This window comes from Lissotriton helveticus, chromosome 4_1 (genome assembly GCF_964261635.1).
Source record: "Lissotriton helveticus chromosome 4_1, aLisHel1.1, whole genome shotgun sequence".
Taxonomy (NCBI): Eukaryota; Metazoa; Chordata; class Amphibia; order Caudata; family Salamandridae; genus Lissotriton; species Lissotriton helveticus.
The window spans coordinates 2,125,514,836-2,125,528,226 of record NC_136063.1 but is presented as its reverse complement, the minus strand read 5'-3'; the positions used below and the strand labels follow the sequence as shown (position 1 = coordinate 2,125,528,226).

At 46.6% G+C, this 13,391-nt stretch overlaps 1 protein-coding gene across 4 annotated transcripts in view; it reads left to right on the top strand.

Annotated features, from left to right (window-relative positions):
• The window catches only part of AMOT (angiomotin), a 240,684-nt gene that overhangs the window by 53,441 nt on the left and 173,852 nt on the right, over window positions 1-13,391 (top strand). For 2 of the 4 annotated variants that reach the window (XM_078688817.1, XM_078688818.1), the window contains exon 2: window positions 6,541-6,651. The exons of the other annotated variants lie outside the window; for them this stretch is intronic. The gene's annotated coding sequence lies outside the window, so the exon portion shown is untranslated. The remainder of the gene's footprint in view (window positions 1-6,540; window positions 6,652-13,391) is intronic. 4 annotated transcript variants of the gene reach the window in all.

Sequence of the window (13,391 nt, the reverse complement as noted above, 5' to 3'; positions counted from 1 at the left end):
AAAGACGGCTAGGTCGGTCACAGTTCTGAGTGTCAGTGGGAGAAGGTTCCAGGCTTGGGCAGCCTGGAACCTAAAACAACGACCGCCTGATCGGGCGCGGCGTATCCTCGGGACGGATGCCAGGCTCAAAGTGGAACACCTCCAGGTTCTAGGCGGCACTTAATGCGTAACTCTACTTCTGAGATACTCTGCGCCGCTTCCGTGAAGGGCCTTGAAAAAAAGCATCAGAGCTTAAAAACTGTTTTTTTTTTTTCTGGGAGCCAGTGTAATGCCTCGAGGTGCTGGGAAATATGAGTCCTGGGCTTAAGCAAGAGGATCTCTCTGGTGGCTGCATTTTGGACCACCTGTAAGCGGTTGAGCAGATACTCAGGGAGGCCCAGGTACAGGGCATTGACAAATAGTCCAGTCTGGAGGTAACCAATGCCTGGACTACCGTCTTCCTGTGCTCAAGTGATGGAAGGGGGAGAAATTTCCTCCGCAGAAGCCCAAAACAAGTGCCTGCTACCCTCTGGACTTGAGATCTCATCAAGAGAGTACCGTCCATCACGATGCACAGATCTTTAACAGAGTTTTGCACAAGGAAAGGAGGCGACATATCCGCAGGCCACCAGTGTTTCCACTCCTGAGGGCGGGGAACCAAAAAAGATGACTTCAGATTTCTCTGGGTTACATTTTAACTGGTTCCTCCTCAGCCACGAAAACACCTTTGAGAGGCAAGTACTGATCTTCTCCCCCTCAAAGTCCGCCCCGTGTCGCAGGTGAAAAGGAGCTGCATGTCATCAGCTTAAAGAAATAATTTTTGCACCACACGCCTCTGCCAGTGGTGCCAAGAGGGACATATGTAAGCTGAGGAGAGTAGGGCTCGGTATAGAGCCCTGAGGAACTCCAACTTTCAGACTGGGGATTGGGACTGCAAATGGAGGAGTCCAAACTTCCTGGCTTCTGTCCTCTAGGAAGCAGTAAAACCATTTCAGAGCGGGCTGCCTTTTCCACAATCCTGTAGCCTGTCCAGGAGTCTAACGTGAGGAACAGTATCAAAGGCCGCTGACGGGTCTAATAAAATCAGAATGGCTTTACCCCCCTGATCCAGTTTCTCCTTAATATGCCCTGAGACCTCTAGCAGGGCGGTCTCTACTATAGTTGGCTCTGAAACCCGACTGGCTAAAGGGCAAGAGATTATTATTTTCGGCATTGGCTGAGATTACTGTATTAACACATTTCTCCAGAACCTTGGAGAAAAAACCGGCAGCAGTGAGATGGGTCTGTAGTTTGCTGACACTGTGGGGTCAGCAGAGGACTTCTTTAGCAGCGGTAACATTTTAGCATTTTTCCAAATAGCAGGCACATGGCCGGCAGTTAGAGAAGAAATAAGTACCTTATTTGCCACAGGATTTAATGTTGTGGCCAGCAGTTTTGCTGGTCAGGGGTCAACTGGGGACCCTGACTTCAGACTCTTGAGGATATCAAGGGATACTTAAGGTTGTAGCAGAGGGCTTCCTCTTGAGGGGGGTTCCACCGCCTGGGCTAAATGGTCTGCCGGTTCATGGTCTTCAGGAGACCCCCTAGAGAAGGAGTCCTGAATAGTCACTTATTTGTTCATGAAAGAAAATCGCTAGTTGATTAGTCCATTTGGGAGAAAGAGGTAAAATCGTAGCAACAGATGACGGGCGGAGAAGGCTTTCACGATTTTAATGATCTTGTTGCCTTTATTGCTGAACAATTTTATTTTTTCTTTCAGATAGCTTTTTTTGGCATCGTGAACTTTTGTATAATGGAACTTCAAGGCCAGTTTGTACTTCAGTTTATCGTCCGAATTAAAGTTTTTATGCCATTTCCTTTCTAGGCGTTTGCATGCGCTTTTGCTCATTCTCAGTAGCTCATTAAACCAGGGTGCTCAAAATCTGGCTATCTTGGGAGTACGTGTGGTCATAGGGGCTAACGCATAAGCGCTGTGCCCAGGTCTCGAGTTGGAGTGCATCTCTCCCAGGATTCCCTGATAACAGAGGAGTGGAGGTTTCCAAGGCCTCCCCAAAAGCAGATGCCACTTGACCTTCACTTTTACTCACACATACATCCACACTCATTCACACATACTCTGCCTACACATACACACACATATACACATACACTCTCTCTTACATAACCCACTCAAAACTTCAAGCACGAATACAATATACTTTAAACACATTTTTTTTACTTTCCTCCGCTGCCAGGGAAAGTCATATTTCAGATATTGATACACCAATTTTAATTAAACTAATGGCGAATAAAGTAAAAGTATTCGAAATCAGCAGAATACAAAATTGACAAAAAGCGAGGTTAGTGAAGCTCCCACTGACGTCCATATGGACCAGGTGCTTCTGTTCCTGCCACTGTTGATGCTTGGGGTCGCAAAGGCAGTGACAGGGGTCACAAGGGGCATGCCAGGGGTCGAAGCAGCGACCCCTAAATTACATCCATGGTCTTGTACTTGGCTTCAGTAGAAGAAGTCCTCACCTCTCACTGTTTGTCCGAGCTTTCAACGTAGAAGTTTCCTCCTCTCACCTTCTTTATTGTAGCTCCTTTTCCACCCAACACATTTTTTTCTAAGCTCCAGGAGTTGCATTCCCCACCCTCACACATTTTTCCATTCCAGCAATTTTATTCCTCATTCCCGCGTCTCAGTTCCCAGCTTCAATAGTTCCATTCCCCACCAAGCCTCATTAGGTATGAATCTGACAGTGGCAACTCTCCCTAGCTCTAGTAGTTCCATCCCTCACCCAGCTTCACTAGTTATATATACCAGCCTTGCAACTCTCCCCAGCTCTAGTAGTTCCATTCCTCACCCAGCTCCACTATTTATATATCCCAGCCTTTCAACTCTCTCCAGCTCTAGTAGTTCCATTCCTCACCCAGCTCCACTAGGTATATATTCCATCCTTGTAACTCTCCCTAGCTCTAGTAGTTCTATTTCTCACCCTCACCCAGCTCCACTAGTTATATCTCTCTCTTGCAACTCTCCCCAGCTACAGTAGTCCCATTCCTCACCCAGCTCCACTAGATATATATTCCATCCTTGTAACCCCCCCAACTCTAGTAGTTCTATTTCTCACCCAGCTCCACTAGTTATTTCTCTCTCTTGCAACTCTCTCTAGCTGTAGCAGTTCCATTTCTCACACAGCTCCACTAGTTATATATCCCATCCTTGCAACTCTCCCTAGCTCTAGTAGTTCTATTTCTCACCCTCACCCAGCTCCACTAGTTATATCTCTCTCTTGCAACTCTCCCCAGCTACAGTAGTCCCATTCCTCACCCAGCTCCACTAGATATATATTCCATCCTTGTAACCCCCCCAACTCTAGTAGTTCTATTTCTCACCCAGCTCCACTAGTTATTTCTCTCTCTTGCAACTCTCTCTAGCTGTAGCAGTTCCATTTCTCACACAGCTCCACTAGTTATATATCCCATCCTTGCAACTCTCCCTAGCTCTAGTAGTTCTATTCCTCACCAAGCTCCACTAATTATATATCCCTCCATTACAACTCTCCCCAGCTCTAGCAGTTCCATTCCTCACCCAGCTCCACTAGTTATATATCACTCTTCCCAGCACTAGTAGTTCCATTCCTCACCCTGCTCCACTAGTTATATATGCCATCCTCACAACCCTCCCCAGCTCTAGTAGTTCAATTCCTCGCCCAACTCCACTAGTTATATATCCCTCTCTTGCAGCTCTCCCCAGCTCAAGTAGTTCCATTTCTCACCCTCACCCAGCTCCACTAGTTATATATCCCAGCCTTGCAACTCTCTCCAGCTCTAGTAATTCCATCCCTCACCCTCACCCCTAGTAATATATCCCTCACAACTTTCCCCAGCTGTAGTAGTTCCATTCCTCACCCAGCCCCACTAGTTATGTAGCCCACCCTTAAAGCTCTCCCCAGCGTTAGTAGTTCCATTCCTCACCCAGTTCCACTAGTTATATATCTCATCCTCGCAACTCTTACCAGCTCTAGTAGTTAAATTCCTCACCCAGCTCCACTAGGTATATATCCCTCCCATACAACTCTCCCCAGCTCTAGTAGTCCATTCCTCACGCAGCTCCACTAATTATATATCCCAGCCTTGTAACTCTCCCCAGCTCTAGTAGTTCCATTTGTCACCCGGCCCCACCAGTTACATATCCCATCCTCGCAACTCTCCCTAGCTCTAGTAGTTCCATTCTTCACCCTGCTCCACTAGTTATGTATCCCATCCTCGCAAGTCTCCCCAGCTCTAGTAATTCCATTCCTCACCTGGCTCCACTAGTTATGTCACTCTCCCCAGCTCAAGTAGTTCCATTCCTCACCCAGCTCCACTAATTGTATATCCCACCCATACAACTCTTCCCAGCTCTAGTAGTTCCTTTTCTCTCTTGCACATCTTTTCCAAGCTCCAGTAGTTCTGTTCCCCATCACACGTCTTTTGCAAGCTGTAGTATTTCCATTCTCGCACCTCTTTCCAAGTACAGTATTTTTATTCCTCACTCATGTATCACTTCCCACAGCCTGGACTTGCATTCCTCGCGCTCACACCTCTTGTCAGTTAATTTTGTTATATTCCCCATTTTAAGCACCTCTTTACCAAAATTCAGTAGTTGTATTCCACATCCTCATAACCGGTCTCAGAGCTTTAGCAGCTCCATTCTGCGTCCATATCTCTTCACAACTCCCATAGTTCAATTACCCGCTATTGTATCCCTTCCCAACTCTAGTAGCTCAATTTCCCTCATCTTTTCCCCAGATCCGGTTATTCCATTCCCTGCTTTTAGCACCTCATTCCCTGTTTCAGTAGTTCCATTTCCTGCCCTCAACCAGCTCCCCATGTTCTATATTCCACTCTTGCAATTCCCTCCCGAGGCCCGGCAGTTCCATTCCTGCCTTTTGCGCACTCTTCTGAGCTCCAGTAGCTCTTTCCTTCGCCCCATCTCTTTTCCCAGCTCTAGTATTTCTAATCTCCATCTTTGCATCTTCTTTCCCAATTCCAGTGATTATATTCCACTCTCTTGCATCTCTTAAAGAAGCTCCTGGACCTCCATTCCTCAGTCTGCGTCTGAACGAACGCTTTTGCCTTCCCCCGCTTTAGGCACATTTTCTCCCAGATCCAGTAGTTCTATTCCCCACTTGTGCTTCCTCACGGCTCCAGTAATTCCAGTCCCCACACGGACACCTTTTTTCTGAGCTCCAGTAGTTCCATTCCACACTCTGTCAGGCCCCCTAGTTCTACTCCCCAGTCCAGTCTTGCACCTACTTTCCTAGTTCCATGCTTCTCACCCTAGCCAGGGCCGGACTGGAAGACCAGCTTAGGCCCTGGTAGGAGTTTGAAGGCAGTGTAGGAGGAGGCTAGGGCAGGTATTCGTGCATGGCTTGGCCCATGGTACCCCATTCTGCTCTGAAAGCAGCCCCCTGTGACCACAAGTTTCATGTAAGGTTGGTGTGAAGAGCCACATCTTTTCGTGCTTCACGCACCTCCTTTTTAGCACGCACTTATTTCTTCGCTTTTACCTACCACTGCGTCTTTTCTCTTCAGGATAAGAGGCGAGGGGGCGGGTCATCGCTGCCTAGACTCGGGTCCATCTAGTCATGCGCCAGGAATGTGACATTTACCCCTGCACTCGCCGCTTTTTTCCTGCCCCACTGCTGCTCGCAAGCCAGGCACAAGAACAGAAATGCATGTCTTCGTTCAGAAATCGTCCCGAGCAGCCACTTTAATTGGCACCAGCTGCTGCGCGTTCCTGCCGGAGCACGCCATATTTTTCATAATAAGACGCAGGCGGCTGCATCTTCGCCTGCGTGCCCTCGCAGCATCTGTCGCCTTTTATTTTTGCTCCGTTCCGGGCTAGTATGCGAAGACTGCCGCTGAAATGTGCCCGTCTGGCTCTGCGGCTAGAATAGAACATGGCGGCGCGCCGGGCGCTGGAATGGGCCTGCTATGCGCCTGGCAATGTCCGGGTCTCACGTGCCAGGGGCGATGGACAACCCCTGGTGATGGACACCTCGAGCCACTGGGTTAAGCCACGCTTTGGGGGCCACTGACATCCCTTGAGACTCCCCACCAGCCCTGGACCTTGGGATTGGTAAACCGCTAGTGATGGACAGTTGTAGCCACTGCACTATTTACTTCTGTGCGCTAAGTTTGAGAGATAAAAATACACGCCTTCGGCTTGGAAACTAGCCGAGTAATAGGGTGCCCTGCTCTGGGTGCTTGAAATACCTTCAGCAGGCCGTGGAAATGCAGCAAACAAGCCTGAAAGCAGACACCTTGCTATATTTTCACCTCGGGTGATCAACAAGTGCACCCTGCTAAGAATATGGCATCCCTGATTAGCAAAAACTGGATTTGGCAACTGGGAACTTTGTGAGGATGGCAGCGGACTGTCTGGAGCTTTGAGGGCTGCATCTCTGTTTGTCCGAGAAGTCCCCATGCAGAGATAGGTAGAGAAAAAAGAAAAAGTGTGTTGGGGGATGTTATCACTGCTACCAAATACATTCTAGAAAGTCTCTGAACACTTGGATCTTTAAATTCCAGATCGAAGCAGTGTCGACTCGCCACCTATGGACAAGATCCTAACCGTGTCATGCCCAGTGCGTGGAACCATTCGCCAGCGTTGAGGAGGAGGGAGAGCCAACGAAAGTCAAGGTAGGTTTTACAGAATTTTGCTGCGTAGGGTACCATCTTGGTGGGAAGAGGTAGAGGGCATCACCAACGCTATTTGCAGCAGAACGCAGGAGAACCCTTCTCGGCTATTGCTCGGCAGACCTCCTCACGCCCCAATACAGGGTGCAGGACGTTTGACCCGGTCGCAAGTTATTTTTGTGTAACATTGAGACTAATTGTTAAGTTTCATTCTGCTGAGAGATCTGCACATTTTACATCTTTTTCTAGTTTTAGCGCTTGTGTTGAGTGTCTTGAACATGCAGGGCTGGAGAAGGTGAGGTTGGAACCATTACAAACCACATACATGCACCTTAGGGATTCTTGTTGCTTGCAAAGGCCAGAGAACCAGGCGCTGAGGTAACCAGTCGTAAGGTTAGTTTCTATAGATGGGAGTTTTCACACTACAGAATCTTAAATCGATGGATTTAGACCAGATACTGGGTGAAAGGCTGGTCCAGATTGTTGTAACAACACGACGCTGACATGGCATCCGGTCTGCTGTTGTCTGCAGTTACGTGGTGATCTAGAAAGCTCAGAAGACTGCCAGTTGCAAGTTAGGGAGTACCTAGATTGATGTCCCTCACTTCAGAGTTACACTAGATTTGTGTGTATGTCCATGTCTGTCTATCTACCCACCTGTCTCTCTATCTTTCTATTGTTCTGTCTCTAGCTCTGTATCGAAGTCTCTATGTTTCTGTATTTCTCTCTCTCTCATTCTCTCCACGCTCTCTACATCAATATAAATGTTGTCTTTGCAGATATACATGTACATATGTAGAGCGAAAGAGAGATCTATACCCACACATATATGTATTTATAAAATAAGGTAACTGCTAGTCAACTCTCACTATTCAGTTTGTTTTTACATACTTACATCACACACCTCTACAATTTGAAATGAAGTGACTGTGGCGAAAAAATCACAATTCAGATCGAGCTCTAAAGCCAGCCTTAGCAGAGAGGTCAAAGTTTACCCCTCGGGTATTCTGCATCAGCGTCATTTAAACCACATCTCCTCTTCCTCATGGACGGTGTCTGCTGGGCTCCAGTTGCAAGGATGGCCCTTATCAGCCATGTCTTTCCGTGCAGCAGTCTTTCCCTCATTTCCTGTTTGTCATGCATGCATGCGTACAGGAAGGGAACTATGAGCACTGAGGAAGTAGGTTAAAAATGCAAAGGCCACAGTTCTTGCCAAAAAAGCCATGGCTGCTTTCTTGCCTTAAGTCCTGCATTAGGAAACGTAGTTTTCTTTGATGCAAGAGATAGCGTGTGTGTGTGTGTGTGCCATAGATATGGGTTCACCATGTCATTCCTGCTTCCTCATGCTAGGTTGTCGGAGATACCAACGCCCCTGTGAAGTTGTCAAAATTTGCAGTTTGTGAATTTTTGGGAATTTCAGGCTTTTATCTCAGAAGAAAAAGTTTAATTTCTAAATGTTTTTGCAAGCAAATTGTAGCACAAAACATATTGTGTGGGTGTGATCGCCTGCTAAAAGGTTATATTTGCAGAAAAAAAGATCTGCCAAATATGTAAGCCAAGAACTTCTCCTACTATTTTAGAACTGAAAATTTTGATTGGCAAGTTTTATTTATAATCAAAACAGTTGGCAGATGAGCCATTAAGTTTAATCTTTCAAAATGTTTATTGGTGAACAGTAACTTACTTCATACAAATAATAATATTTTCAAAAGCCACTTTCTTTTTTTTTTTTTTTTTTTTGAATATATTTTGTTTTCACAAAAACATGAACTGTGCATTATTCATTGACTAATGCTATAACAGTATATGGTATCTCCACGAGTCTATACACAGAATACATTGTTACATCATGCTGAGGACATCAACAGAATCATACCTCATGGAGGTTGGGTGTAATGACATATGGATGGTCACAATATTCTTGCTGTGTACGAAGTATTGCGGGCCCTGCTCCCAATGACTGCCGCCAGGTAGCTTCCAATGGGGGGACCCACCCTGTGACGCGTGACCCGACCCTTGTGTCGCGGCTTTGCATGTCAGCGCAGCAGTAGTTGCGGGGCCAGGCGGCGAGACTGATGTACTGTCCGCAGGTCTCGGGGTGGGTAGGGAGGCTCACCGCCGCCTTATCCCGGTGCTATGCCCGGTTGCCTAGCTTGTCCAATGTCATGCCAGATGCGGTAGCGTGCATCTCCCCCACTCAGGTAATCCAATGAATGTATTTCACTATGTGGTCGCAGTCGAGCGAGACGGTCGCGTCATGGATCCGTGTGCTGACGCGTGGTTATTAAACCAGCGTGCACGTTGGCTCGTCAGTGAGGTCCGTCTCAGTTCTCGGGACCTAAGGCAGGTTGTTTAGTCAAGAAGTCAACGGTGAAATGAGAGGTAAATCCGTGACCTTAGTAGGAGAAAGGAGGAGGTGGGAGGATCCAAAAAAAAGAATATTTTAAGAATAACAATCGAAGAAAAGAAAAATGAGAGAAGGGAGGGAGAAAGAGGGGGGGATAGTCAACTTGGATGTGCGTGGCGTATGACATGACGAGAACGTATCAGTGTAGTGGGAGCTAAAAGTGGCCGTCACATGCTGCTCCCGTCACATGCTGCTCCGGACAGTCAGTGTAGCGGCCGTCGGATGGGTCGCAGCGTGGGCGGGGGGCGCTGTCGCGTGGGTCAGACATGCGTGATGCAGGTAGGTCGAGCAGTCCCCAACCCGGTGGTTCATGCCTGTTTTGTATGGGGCTCTCATGTCTATGGCTTTTGGCGTCTGTGGTGTGAGTTACGTCGCGACTGTGTCAGGAGAGGTACTGTTTGAGGCGATTCCCCGGGCTTGGCATTCTCGGTGAAAGGAGCTCAGCGTCTCGTCCCAGAGAGTCGCTATTGGGAATTTCCGGAGTCCCGCCGTCTCCTCGTTGCGGAGAGTGATGCTTTCAGCCCTTGCCCAGTTGTCTAGGGAGGTACGCCAGTGTTCAGTGAGTGGCGGCTCTGTGTGTTTCCAGTGTTTGGTGAGGAGTCTCTTAGCTGTGAGTAGGCCGAGGTCCCAGAAGCGGGAGGGGACTTTGTTGTGCTTTGTCCTCTTGTAGAGGCCAAGCAGACATGCCTCCCATGTGCGTGGTATTTGCATGGCTGTGCTTTTCTCAAGTAACGGCAGTACCGCTTGCCAGTATGCCTGAATTCTCGGGCAGAGCCACAACATGTGTAGGAGGTCCGCCCCTGTCAGCATGCATCTCGGACATCCCGCTGAGGTGCCCGGGAAGTACTGATTGATTTTGTCTGGCGAGAGGTATGCCCTGTGTAGTATGTAAAACTGTATCAGTTTAAAGCGCGCGTTACGTGGGATATTTCTGGGACCCGCCACCACCATCGCCCATTCTTTATCCGTCCATTCCTTCCCCCTATCTATCGCCCATTTGTCGTGCAGCGGCTGCAGAGTATGTTGTGTGTGCGATAGTAGTGCCTGCGTTAACCAATGGACCACGTGCGTGCTATTCCCCATGACGTGCAGGTATTGTATGAGCTGGTGTGTAGGCGGCTCCTCCGCAATATTTCCCCACTGCCGTGTGTATGCCCTTACTATTCAAAAGCCACTTTCTAGGTTGTTTTGCCCCTTTTATTACAGTTTACAGATGTAGTGGTATTTTCTGTGCACCTGTAAACACAGTGGAATGGCTCAGACATTGCATATGTAACCTTCATTATTTTCCGCGTCCTCTTTTACAACAGGACAGGTCATATCTCCTAGGCAAAGTCCTAGCAGAAAATCTAAATTGTGCACAATCTCTTAGGAACGTGCGTTATACTTTTGATAACAACATATACACCTGATACACCTTGGAGAAGGTTCTTCAACTCCTTAAATCCCAGAGACTGGTATCTTGGAGCACATTTGACTCCGGTCAGATAGAAATTCCTAAGAAGAGTTGACCTTGGCTTTAATGGCAACACCAGAAGCGCTCTGTCCTTGTAAGCTATATGTTTTCTCCTATGCAGGCTATGTTTGACAGGCTGGACGACCTTTCTCTCTCTCTCTCTGGATTTTTTCCTTTAGTTCTTACTTTATCCAGCCAACTCCAGAAAAGTGGTACCTTCTTGCCTTTGTAGTTTTTTTTGCTTCTTGAGCAGAACCCACTTTTAGTCTCACTTAATTTGCCACCCTAAGCATCATGTTCTCCTGCCACAACTACTGCCATGTTGTGCTTTTGTGACCTCGACTAACACATTGTGTTTCTGCCCTGAACAAAGATGGAGGAAGGATGCAGTGGGGATGCCCTTGCTGCATCTTTTGCCAGGTAACAGAATGGCTCTGTTACGATGGATTTTGACTGTCTTTCTGACCAGGATAAGGCCCCGTCAAACCAGGCCATCCATGGCTAACCATGGAGCTACTACAGATAGGCTTGTTTTGCCAGGGATCATTAAGAATATCGTAGGGAGGGGTATGTACCAGCATGCTGTCAGCGAGGATCAAGTAGCTGAGCAATTTCGAGGTTGAGATGACCGCATATACAGTAGTAGTTGAGCCAGATATGTAACCTGGCAGCTGCAAGAGGAAAAGTTTATTTTTGGGAGGTGGAGACAGCCAGAATAGGAAGTTATTTCTCTGGGATGCCATCATGTCAATTTAGAGCTTGACGTAGCATTTGGAAACTCATTTGAGAAACCCCTTTCTTGACAGCAGTATGCTATTGATGTACTGTTGAGATACGTTACTTCTTGACATACTCCTTGGTAGGCTTGTTCAGTCATATTCAGAACTTAATATAGAGCTACAAGTTGGAGTTATTCTTTTTGAATCCCACAGAGTAGCACAGCGACAGCTTTGGAGGTCTATACATTACAAAAGTTCACTGCCTTACTTCCTTTAATTATTATCTACCTTCTCACTTTTCACTTCAGTTTATCCTTTCCTCCTTAGTTTTCTGCACTCTAAATTCGCCTGCAAGTGGCACTCGTGGCTAATAGATTGCAAATGAAATGCATAAAAAATAAAATTAAAAAAAATGCATGAAAAAATGCAGTTTAAGCGATGTCACACTGTCTAAACAAAGACCTTCTCTTTGTGTTTCATTATGTGTTTCTAGTGAGAGCTGCCGCCTTCACTGAGATATGATGCCATTGGTACATTGCTCACTTACGCCTTCCATGGGAGTGACTCTTGGTACAGCATGTCCATGATGGTTCTCTTTGAACCAGCCTTTTGATTGCTGTGGAATATTTAACTTAGGTCACATGTGCGATGAAAGGAAACACTGGTGCTTTGAGTAATGGTTTCATGCCCCATCATCTTTAAGGGCAAAGTCAGCTTTTGATCCTTCAACACTTTTATCTCAACTTCACCACACAGAGAAAGATTGAGAGTGGGAAAGAGAGAGAGCACTCAATTGAAAACCAGTGTTGATAAAAACCTGAAACTTTTCCAGACGTAATGAGCTTGACGTTGCATGGAGATACATATTCTGTTGTAAAAGACCTGTGGCTTAGCGTTCTAGATGGACCACAAGAAGTTCTTTCTTGGGGTTTATAGAAACAAGAGTTTTTTACAATGAGGAAAAAGTATTTTCCGAGCACTCTTAATATCAAAAAACACAGTCCTCCAGTATTGGTTAACCAATACTGGAGGACTGTGTTTTTTGATATTAAGAGTGCTCGGAAAAGACTTTTTCCTCATTGTGAAACTGAACCACGTGTTGGCTCAACTGTTGAGTCGTGGTAACCGGCTTTGTTCTTTCCTGGAGCACCGAACTGACTGTGTTTGTCTTTGAAACATACCTGAAATTGCTGAGCGCTCATTTTGACTTTTACCAATTATCTAAGAAGAGTTTTTTACAACTTCGAAGAAGTGCACATCACAATACAGAACATGAGTTGGCTGTGCTCCTAGATGACAGACCACACGCCTGTCCCAGATCTGGGCGAGACCCCCATTGATGGTCACCAGGCTGGTTCAAGCTGCCCATGATCGAGTCTCGAGTGGGGCTACAAAGCACTGCCATTAGCTCTGTGGGTATGTGCATCAATCTCCAGCTGCCAAGGTACAGAAATCAGTGTGAGACAATCATATTATTAATATGTGAACACTTGTCTTAGCAATTGAGTCCAATAGAAATGGTTTCTAATTAAAAGATCTGCGTTGTGTAACCCTGGTAACCAGAGGTGCAAGGAACTCTGGTGCTTCTTCTCCAAATTGAGCCTCGGGTCTATCTGTCTGCCCCTTCTGTCTATCTCGTGCGCTCTGCAGAGTCAGGATTTTAAAAGCTTTGGCACTGCCTTAGGCCGCGTTGTTATGGAATTTGCTGGATTTTAATTTTGTATTTCGAGCTTCTGTTCCCTGTCTCTGACAGAGCACAACCTTTGAACTGGAGAAAAGAGGCAGGTAGTGAGCACTGCATTAGGAGAGATGATGGTGGGGGAGGGGGGCTGGAGTCACTGCATCACCCTATCATCGATTATTTGGAGGGCAATGACTAAATTATCTTTTTTAATTAAAAACAAACCAAGTAGGATAATGAGCTTACCCTCCGAATGAGGTCTGTTAACTCATTTTTAACAAAGAACATTGTCCTGCTTTGAGTCTACATTTTTCCTTCAACCCAGTGTGTTATGGGCTAAAATTCAGAAGCGGCAGAAGCATGGCATGGGACCACTTTACAGATACACTCCGCTTTAACAGGTGTAGGGCTGTTTACTTTCTAAAATGTCCTTACATATGGTGATCAGAAACCAGAATGCGCACATCTTCACATGCACCT